The sequence below is a fragment of the Euprymna scolopes genome, chromosome 32 (assembly GCF_053919585.1).
Source record: "Euprymna scolopes isolate OS-2025 chromosome 32, ASM5391958v1, whole genome shotgun sequence".
Classification (NCBI taxonomy): domain Eukaryota; kingdom Metazoa; phylum Mollusca; class Cephalopoda; order Sepiida; family Sepiolidae; genus Euprymna; species Euprymna scolopes.
Window position 1 is genome coordinate 59,387,783 of NC_136513.1, and position 11,180 is coordinate 59,398,962.

The following is an 11,180-nucleotide window of genomic DNA, read 5'->3' on the forward strand; positions in this document are numbered from 1 at the left end:
CCGACGCTACTGGTGTTAAATCCCGTCTAAAAAAAAATAGGGGTTTAGGGTAAATTTTTACTTTCTTTCTAATGTATGACTAATCAAGTTAATGCAAAACCTATAAAAATCATACAAATTACGATAATTTTTATAGGTTTTGCATTCACTTGATTAGTTATACATTCTGTCCTACTCTGAAATAGCTGTAACTAATTATTTTCCATAACATTTTGCAAAAGGTCCATTCTTGGAGTGGGCATTTTCTTATAGTTGGGATTTATTGAAGCGAGACGACGCGGATAAAATAGATGATAGATGGGAGAGATATAGATAGATAGAGAATGATATATATATATATATATATATATATATATATATATATATATAGAGAGAGAGAGAGAGAGAGAGAGAGAAAGAGAGGTCGAAGGGGATTCAAGAACGTTCCCTTCCTAACCCCTTTTTAAAGACAGTATTTAACACCGGCCGCGTAAGAGAGTCGTATAATTTTTTCTCTGCGAAGCGTGTTCAGCGATAAAAGTAATATATATTTTTTAATCGATAAGAATTACGTGAAAAAGAAAAAAAAGTATATATTTTGAAATTTAAAGGTCAATTTCTTAAACTTCCGCCAACAAAACAACAATGTGTGTTGAATTTTCTTGGAAAATAATTTTAAATTTTGAAGTCATTTTCTTTTTTTTAGCTTTAAAAAATTGAAAAAAGAATTTGATAACAAATCGTTTTAAATTCATAATTTGTTTTATTTTATTTTATTGTTCATTTATTCATAATCTGTTCTAAAAATTGTCAACTACCTTGGAATTTCTACGGGTTCTGCTAATAATAATAATAATAATAATAATGATAATAATAAACTTTGAACTGGGACCTTGGGGAGGCTGAGTGCCACTCAAATGTCAGTATAAACCAATGCCCACTGCCAGCGAGAAATCAATGTTAAGAGACCGTTGCGATGAGGCAAATTCATTTGCAAATGCTATCGAAGGAGGTGGAGAGAGTTGGACTTCTGGGGAGACTTGTTGTCACTCAGCTTCCAGAGAACACCATAGGTTCCCAATCAGATCGTTTGTTAACTTGTGTGAAAGCTCCATGTCAGCCAATAATAATACATTTAAAACATTATGAATCAGATAAGCAGCTACCCAAGGGTCAATACATTCACACCATCCACCCACTGACACTCAACAGTCACTCGTCATAATAGTTTTCTTCTTAATCCGGGTTAGCACGCTAAACATTATGGGGACTTGTAATTGATATTCCATGTGTTATTTTTCTTGTTCATATTCGCATTTATTATGTTGATGTGGCATCTTATCGATAATCGATTACTGTTATTTTGGCATGCTACTGGGCCTGCTAGTCACTGTTAATAAACAAACATAAAAACACATTTAGTTTTATTTAATAACCTAATATAAGATTTTATATTTTATGATGCTCGATAACAAGGCCGATAGCCATTAGTCGCGTGCTCTCGTGTAATGAATGAATGCGTGAATGTAGGATTGACATGAAATTCTTAAAGATAAACTAAAATGACCGGAAAATAGGCTGAAATGACTTAAATAAATAAAAAGTAAATGACTTAGAATGACTTTAATGAAATTAAGGATGAATTGAATGACATAAGAATAAATTGAATGCTTAAAAAAATAACTGGAATCCTTCAAAAACAATTTGAATGGTCTGGAAAATGATTTGAATGGCTTTGAGACTGACTGGTTGTAAAGTGGATGACCATTTTATATTAAATTAATACAGAAAAATGATCCCCCACTTTATATCACAAAGTTACAAACAAAAGTATAGCATATAGTAAGAACAGATACTACACTTTGATCTTGGCCAAAAGGCCAAGAAAAGGGTATTTATTTGCTCCCCCACCGAGCAAATTTGGCACAAGGCCGATTTTTAATGTGAGGAGTGAAGGGGAAATGGGGATCAACTCTCCGGGGAGTAGGGGAGCTGGATAGTGACAATTGGTATGAAGGGTTGCCCCTACATTGACCAAGGTCTTATATCTGGAGTTGCCTCCACATATGGTCTTTGCTTGCAGTATCTGCCGGGACAGATGGCATTTATTTGCTCCCCCACCGAGCAAATTAGGCACAAGGCCAATTTTTAATGTGAGGAGTGAAGGGAGGGAGAAGGAAAAAAGGGGACCAGCTCCCGAGAGGTGGGAAATGAGAGCTGGTTAAAGGTCAGGCATGTGGGGTTGTCCCCACATCTGGTCTTTGCTTGCAGTATCTGCCGGAACAGATGGTATTTATTTGCTCCCCCACCGAGCAGATTAGGCACAAGGCCGATTTTTAATGTGAGGAGTGAAGGGAGGGGGAAGGGGAAAAGGGGACCAGCTCCCGAGAGGTGGGAAATAGGAGCTGGTTAAAGGTCAAGCATGTGGGGTTGCCCCCACATCTGGTCTTTGCTAGTCATAGCTTGCAGTACTTGCCGGAACAGATGGTATTTATTTGCTCCCCCACCGAGCAAATTAGGCACAAGGCCAATTTTTAATGTGAGGAGTGAAGGGAGGGGGAAGGGAAAGAGGGGACCAGCTCCCGAGAGGTGGGAAATGGGAGCTGGTTAAAGGTCAGGCATGTGGGGTTGCCCCCACATCTGGTCTTTGCTAGTCATAGCTAGTCCTAGCTAGTCATAGCTTGCAGTATCTGCCGGAACAGATGGTATTTATTTGCTCCCCCACTGAGCAAATTAGGCACAAGGCCGTTTTTAATGTGAGGTAAAAACCAGCTCCCCTAAAAGGGGTCACTCTGGTTACCAAAAATAATAATTGTCCCAGTATAGAGGGTCTCCCCTCCATTGACTGGCACAAATCATCTTAAGTGCAGCATCTGCCGGAACAGATGGTATTTATTTGCTCCCCCACCGAGCAAATTAGGCACAAGGCCGATTTTTAATGTGAGGAGTGAAGGGAGGGGGAAGGGAAAAAGGGGACCAGCTCCCGAGCGGTGGGAAATGGGAGCTGGTTAAAGATCAGGCATGTGGGGTTGCCCCCACATCTGGTCTTTGCTAGTCATAGCTTGCAGCATCTGCCGGAACAGATACTACGCTTTGATCTTGGCCAAAAGGCCAAGAAAAGCTTAAAAAGCAAAGAATAGCATCTATTAACAACAGACCTTCGATCTTAACCACAAAGGCCAAGCACAAAAGTGTTACAGACCGAACGACAGACCGATCGACCGACGGACCGACGGAGGAACTTATAGAGTCGCTTGTACGCGACTAAAAATAGCACAGATAAAAGCACACTTGAAAAATACCACAATAAAATTGCACCCATAAAGATGCCACAAGTAAATAAATATGAAAAAATGGCGCAAAGCAAGAGCAATTAACTAACGCAGGGTTAGAATCGTTATGAATGAATAAGATTAGCTTCTCCATTTATAGTTTTAAAAGAGAGACTGCGCTCCACAGTAAATATTTGGAAATCAATAGTTTAAAATGAATGCTTATCATGTGAGTTTTACAATCATATAAAATCGAATGCTGTCATTATTGAAGGATGTATTTGGCTCTTGTACAGCTAAAGAATTGCATCTGGAGCGGTATAGTGATGCAACCATTTTTCCAGCGACTTTGGCAACTGATTTAATATGTCTTCGATTTCAGCTTAGAAGTGAAGGTCAACCGAAGATGCTTCTTTGAGTTTAGAGCCATTCATATCGGTTGGGGGCAGGTTGGGACAAGGGCGTTGGTGGTGAAAATCGAGAGAGACTCAGGGATATCTTTCTCGTTATTAGCCTTTGAAGTGTTCACATCAAATGGTAGTATCGTCTGCATATATGTCGACGAATGAACATAGAATGTGGCTTGGAAAGTCATTGATAAAGATCGAGAAGAGAGCTGGGCGCAGGACGACTACTTATATAAACTTATTAGAGAGTAAGGATTCGATGATTGAAAAAACTTTCTTATTTCTCTTTAGATATAAATCTTGTGAAGTAGACATTTATTCCAAACACTATCAAATGCCTTTGATATTTCAAGAGCTATTGCTCTAGTTAGAAAACTCTTATAAAAAGATAAACTGATCCTATGTAAGAGTACAATCAGTACATCAGCTGTAGATCTCGCAGGACGGTCGCAATATTGCTTGTCACTAGGTAGGGCGGTTCTTGGTTGTGGTGGTTAACAATTTCTACAACTTACTCATTGAAGACTGTACTGAAATGCAAGAAGAGTGATTCCGAATATTTTCACATAGTGGGTAATCTTTTTCTTTAGGTAAATATCGAAGAATTTTGCAAGAATGGATGTTGCAGCTTCTTTAGTACTATGACTGTAATAATGTCAGGACCTCAGCACCCGCTTAGCTACTTACGTTATTTACCTAATAAATGGTGAACTGGGTTTGCCCTTAATGTTTCGGTATCCATATTCAAACCGGATGAAGTGCACCAACGAGTCTTTGACCAAGTGATTCATGAACTAATATGGCACGTTTATAGAGTGCCGATATGAATAGAAAAAGATAAAACAGGTTGACACGAGTTTGTATTTTCTTTGCTGGCCCATTTGTTATTTATTAATTAGCAAGAAAATTGCAAGCACATAGGGAGGCCGTCTCACCTACGCAGAAACACAACTCATATCTCTCTCTTTCTCTCTCTCCCTCTCTCTCTCTCCCTCTCTCTCTCTCTCTCTATATATATATATATACATACATACATGCATATATGTGTACATGCACGCAGAAACACACACATATTTATACATAGTGTATCGGGGCACATATAATACAGTCTTATGTAAATAATTCTGATTTCGTTTATGAACGTCTCTCTGGAAAGGGATGGGATTCATTTCCAGAGGATTTCCCTTAATCACGGCTTCAAACCAGGGGCTTCAAAGATCAAGGGTTTTCCTAAGTGTTGGTGGTACCCATAATTGCAGAGGTTTGAAGGCCGCCTAAAACATCGGGGATTTGTAGTTTTTTTTCAATTGTCCTTCCAGACGACTTGATACTACTCCTAATGTACCAACTACGACCGGGATTATTTGTGTTTTAACCCCGTGTATACGCCTTATCTCCAAGGCCAATGGAGCATAATTGCTCCACTTCTCGTTCTCCTTCTCTCTCACATTCCTGTCCCAGAGTACTGAGAAGTCTACAATCTGACAGTTTTTTGAGACCTTGTCAATGAGGACCAAATCCGGACGATTATGTTCCAATTGCTTGGTCGTGATGACACTTTTGTCCCACCATACCTCTACCTTGCCATCCTCACTTGTTCTCACTTCATCAGGCACCTCCTCAAACCATTTTCCAGCACACTTCACCCCAACCCTCTTACACACCTCCCAATATATCCGGAGTCCCATGCGATCGTGTCTTTTGCGGTAGTCTCTCTGGGCCAGTCCACTACACCCTGCTGCACGGTGCGCAATTGATTCTGACGTCTTACAACAAATCCGGCATTCTGCAGCAATTTCCTCTCCTAGAACCACTTTTTTAAAACAATCGTGTTTCTAATGCCTACTCTTGTGCTGCACAAACAAAAGCTTCAGTACTCTTAGCCAGATACCCAGCTCTAAGACATTGCTATGATCTTTCATCATCCACTTCTGCTATATCCTGGAAGAACCTTCCATGCATTTTCTTCCTAGCCAGTTTCTTTGCTCTGTCTCTATCCATACGTTTCACATAATCAGCCTTGGTCTCACACACCTCCACTTCATTGGCCACAACCTTAAGCATCCACTCCCCACTTCTAACCACATGCTCCTTCAACGACATCTCCTCGGTTCTAACACAATCTTTTACACTTTTCAATCCTCTTCCACCATCTTTCCTCTTTTGATACAGCCTTGCTACGCTATTTCGAATTTGAAACATACCAAACATTGCTAAAACTTTTCTTGTTTTGATATTCATAAATAATAATAATAATAATAATAATAATAATAATAATAATAATAATAATATCTTACATTTCGGTTTTGTATATAATCATATTGCTCCGTTTGTTGCCATTTGAGGAACATTTCATTACTGCCTTCAAACATAGTTGGGTTATCAGGAGAGAATACGCACTGGGAAATTTTTTTTCTACATTTAGGAGTGAAATTGGCTAAAATTGGTTTAAAGGTTTTGACTACATTTCCTCTGGTATGTACACAACGTATACTTCTATTCAGTCGTTAGAGACATGATGGGTTTCTCACGCAAAGTCATATGTAGCCATTTAAGCATTTTCTAGAATATATTTGTAGGATAAGAACATTCCATTCCCGCCTGTTTCAGATACCTTAAATCTTCGGACGTTATTATGAAGATGTTTCTGGCCATATCATTAGCGTCCTACTTTATTCCATTTGGGTGTGTCGTTTTCGGCCGAAGTATTTTGTTTTCATTGCGTTTTATTTAATGTCTTGTTCTGTTTTTTAGCACCCCTATCATGCTGAAAGCGGTGTTTCTTTTTCAGATCTTTAATAAGTAATTCATATTCTTATCGATATTGAAGGCACAAAACTATAGAAAATAAGAGACATTCGAAAAGATAGTTTCGTGTCTCCAATATATAAAAGAAGGGGAATTACTTATTATTATTATTATTCTTGGAAGAATGCGCTCATGTTTTATGCATGGTGAGAAAGAACCTTGTCTCAAACACCATTCAAGAAAAATTATCTCCCTTTTTAGTTAAGTTGTCTCGAATGGTGTTTCCCCTTCTTACCATACAATGGCATGCATAAAACATGGCCGCATTCTTCCAAAGATTAACTGTGTTTCTTTTCTATCCAATTCTTTACTTGTGTGGTCAAATATGTGCAATTCTTTCGAACTGGTTGATGGTGGAAATTCGATTCGTGAGTTTGATCTCACATACTGACCCAATTATGTGAATATACTCGGCACTGTGCACTGCGCCCTTGATTTGCTCTTACGTCGATGTACCTGTATTAACAGCGACTTGTTTATTAAATGAGAAGCAATTCCCAATTTTGTTCGGTGAATCTTGATTCCTTTTTAGGGAAGTTGAATTTCTGTCCATAGACGCAAAGGAATTCCAGTTCTTCTGATTAACTCGTTATTTCTTAGTTTGTTCGAGTTGTTTTTCAATAGTTTCTTTCTTAATCCTCCACAATTCATGTGGATTTAAAGGTATTTTCCTGTACTTTTGTCCCATATAAATTTTAATTGTTGGTCAGATGATTCATTTGGACTTTCCCAACGTCCCTTCTATCTAAGTGTCGTTGATCTAATCCCAGTTTCCATTCAGTTTATTCCTGAAAATAAACAGACTAACAATATCTTTGACACTACGTTTTCCTTAGTGAAAAATTATTTTTCTCTCACAGATAACTATACATTTCTATTATATCGCTATGTGGTATTTCTGTTTGGCAAGAGACACCTTCGTAATAATAATAATAATAATAATAATAATGATAATAATGATAATAATAATAATAATAATAATAATAATAATAATAATAATAATCCAGACTCAGCGGACAAACAGACGAGAGGATAAACCATATAATAAGTTAATGTAGCAAACTTGCCCAAAAGGAATACAAGAACAGACACGACCAAGTGGGAAGGGTATTACACTGGGAATTATGCAAACAACTGCATCTCGAACGCACAGACAGGTGGTACAAACATAAACATGTAACACTACTTGAAAACAAGAATCACACAGTCCTATAAGACATGGACATAGAAACTGATAAACCCATCCAAGCAAGAAGACCGGATGTCATAATAATTTACAAGAAGGAAAAATCCTGTCAAATCACAGACTTTGCTGTTACAGCTGATTACCGGGTGAATATCAAAGAAAAGGAGAAACGAAACAAATACAAAGAGCTAGCCAGAGAGCTGAAACGGATATGGAAGATGAAGAAAATCCAAATAATACCTATAATAGTAGGAGCACTAGGAAAAATCCCGAAAAACTTTGAAAAAATAATGGGAAAAATGTGAATTAAAGTAATGACTGGAAAAATACAACGAACATCAATCATGAAAACAGCTGAAATATTAAGAAAACCCCTTGAATATGGAAACTAACAGACAGACGCAACAATGTGGGTCATAAAACCTGCTGCAAAGGTAAAACATGGAACCAAGAACACTGAAACCGCATAACTATAAGTTCTCTAACTCAACTGCCCCCCAAAGCGAGACCAAATAACCAAGTAGAGTCAAGGGGGAAGGAAAGCCGGATGAACTGATCAGACCTCAGCCGAATAAATGCGAAGAGAACAGAATCTTGGGGAAGCGTATTGCCACTCAAATTCCAGCAAAGACCAACAGCTGCTGCCAACGAGAAATCAATGGCAAGCAGCTGTTGCGATAATGCAAATTTATTTACAAATGTTATCAAAAGAGGTGGAGAGTACTATAAACCTGGGGAGACTTGTTGTCACTCAGCTTCCAGGGAACACCAGAGACTGTTTTCAGGGAAAGATCTCTGCAGACCTGTGTGAAGCTCCTTGAGAGCCAATAATAATAATAATGAATTCATATAATTAAAATCAACTTCGAATAAAAAATCTCGGTTTGATTTTACTTAACGAATCAATTAAAATTGTCCATTCGAAGCTCAATATTCAATTAAAAATCAATATTTTCTGTTGTCTGCTCGATACTTAGTGAGTTTCTGCAGCTCTTTCTGTAATGTCAATTAAAATCATTTTTTTAATGTAAAGCTCAATAACCACTTAATATAGCTTAGTATTCAAAATTTGATTCGTGCATTTTAATCAAACAAACATGTTTTACGTATGGGTAGAGATGAATAGTTCTCATAAATGAATAGTTTAAATAAAAATGTTATTGAAAAATTATGATTTCTTTTAATAAAATCGTGTTTAAGTTGACATACATAGAAATTCACATGGAGTGAGAGAAACAATATAATAGCACCAACAATGAAATAATTCCAATAATAATCTATCTGATAAAGGCGATAATGTATTTTCTTCCAAATCCTGTGTTTTGTTAGAAGTGTCTGGTACCACGGGTTGCAAGAAAGGTTGATATATCTTGAAATGAACTGTAATGCAAATTTGAACAATGAAGAGTAATTTGCAATTATTTGTTGAAATCTTCTGATATTGAACACACAAAATTATATGTGGGTGTGTCTGTGTGTAAATGTGTTTATATGTTCATGTATATATGTATACAGTGGCTTACGCGGACATTGAAATTTTGCGACATATAATATATATTCCTTTTTCGCCCACTCGTTTGGATCGGGTTAGTCCAATTCTATGTCATTTTGACATCACACACTTAGCAACTAGTTTTTTTTTTCTAAATATAGAACTTTGGTCAATCCTTAAAATATTATCATTTCCTGCTTTTGATTTTTAGCATTATTCATTTGAATATTGTCAGTCAAGTCGTTTGCTTCCATCAGCAAGAGAACGACTTTCTCTCTCGTTGTTAGGTTTGTTCATTTAGAATCAATGAAAAAATTTTCTGCCGCAAAATATTAATGTTTTCTGAAATTTATTTATGTTTACCGATAAACAACTTAGATTATTACAATTAATATGGAATTATTTTCTTACATTTCTACATCACAAACTTAAAATTTTGTTTGGATTGTACCACATTTTTTAACTTTTTCTGCATCGAGCTTGTATAACGTGACCGCCTTGAAGAGCGATACTGCTCCCCATTTGGGAGGTTAAAATCCCCTAAAACTCTGAGTAAGACCGGGTAAATATGCTGAGATTGTCCGTTAAACGTTAATAGAATCCCGGTCAGCGGCGGGTGACCTATAAAAAGGGGTGAGTTTATTGTGCTTTCTAAAAAACAGACATTTTTATTGTTTAGAAAAATGACAGGAAATGTCAGAATAATGTAGAAACGAGTACTTGTTGGCCTGAGGAACCCGACCCAGACGTTCTGGGTTTCTGAGTAGAGAAAATTTAGATGATTTGATCCCTTGGGGTCGTGTGAATGCACAGTTGAGACTTAGTCTCAGATTTACGAAACGGCGGACGATTTGTGGAAGTGCACACACGCAAACAAGTCGGGTATTCCGCGTTTGACGTGGCTGGCCTTGATTGGTTTAGCAGATCATCAGACTCACCCCTGACCTTAGAATAAGAGCGCATACCGGGGTCGGAAGAGACAGATTGAAGCCGGATGTCAAGAGAAACACACGCTATAAGAAGGCCTCAGCCCCCCTCCATCCATCCTGAGTGCCATCGTGGGCAAAGAATAAGATTTTGGGAAAATCTTGATAATTTCTGGTGTAATCGAACAGAACTTTGTATATATGTAAAAATTTGAACTTTCATGAAATTAACTTTCTCGTAGTTAGAAAACCTCTCTGTCTTCTTTCCTTTCCGGCGTGCATGTGAGGCTTTATTTTTGCTTTTCAGCAGAAATCAAACGGAGCTAAGACGCTGAGAAATCATGTGAACGTCTCCCGGCAGACTAAACTAAGACGATCACGACCAAAGGCCAGTGGTCAGTTGCTGACCTGAGCGGGGGAACCTGTCATACTTGGACTTTATTTTGAATATCGTTTTAACCTATGCGTTTCTGCATTATTACCGACTTTTATACAAATATGATTTCTGTCATAATTTGTAGTTTTCAATTTATGTGTTAACAAGCATAATTAAAACTTGCCCATGAAACTTTTTGAAATAAAGCAAATTTTAATTTTTACGCTGGTTTTTCTTTGTCGACTAATAAGTTAGTTGTAAATTTTTATTTTTTAATTTAATTTTTAAAGATTTTAAAGATTTTTAATTGATTTTCATATATATATATATATATATATATGTATATATATATATATAGATGAGGTCACGTAATGTGCTATTGGTGCCATTTAATCCAGTACTACCTGCTGCATGGTCGGGTAACAGGCCACTAAACTGGTTCTCCCACTAGCTTGCTTGTTGAAGAGGGTGGCTAGTCTCTCAGAAGGATCAAAAACAAGACCTTACAAAGGGCGGATGAACCCTCCTAGCGTCAACGGCCAACTAGCTCTACATGCACTAATATGCATGTGTATATATGTGTATGTGTGTATGTATATATATATATATATATATATATATATATATAGCGCGGAGTTTGAAATCCCAGGTTTGTGGCTGGGTCGCAATATCTTACTTCATAGGCAAGTAGTGGCTCTTAAGTCTGGTTGACAGTCTACCTAAGTGATGGAAAA

General features: G+C 37.4%; 2 pseudogenes; both read right to left on the reverse strand.

Annotated features, from left to right (window-relative positions):
- Positions 1–1,708: 1,708 nt before the first annotated feature.
- LOC145256591 (U2 spliceosomal RNA) lies at positions 1,709–1,872 on the reverse strand (annotated as a pseudogene).
- A 1,076-nt stretch (positions 1,873–2,948) lies between these two features.
- Positions 2,949–3,102, reverse strand: LOC145256684 (U2 spliceosomal RNA; annotated as a pseudogene).
- Between the last annotated feature and the right edge of the window lie 8,078 nt (positions 3,103–11,180).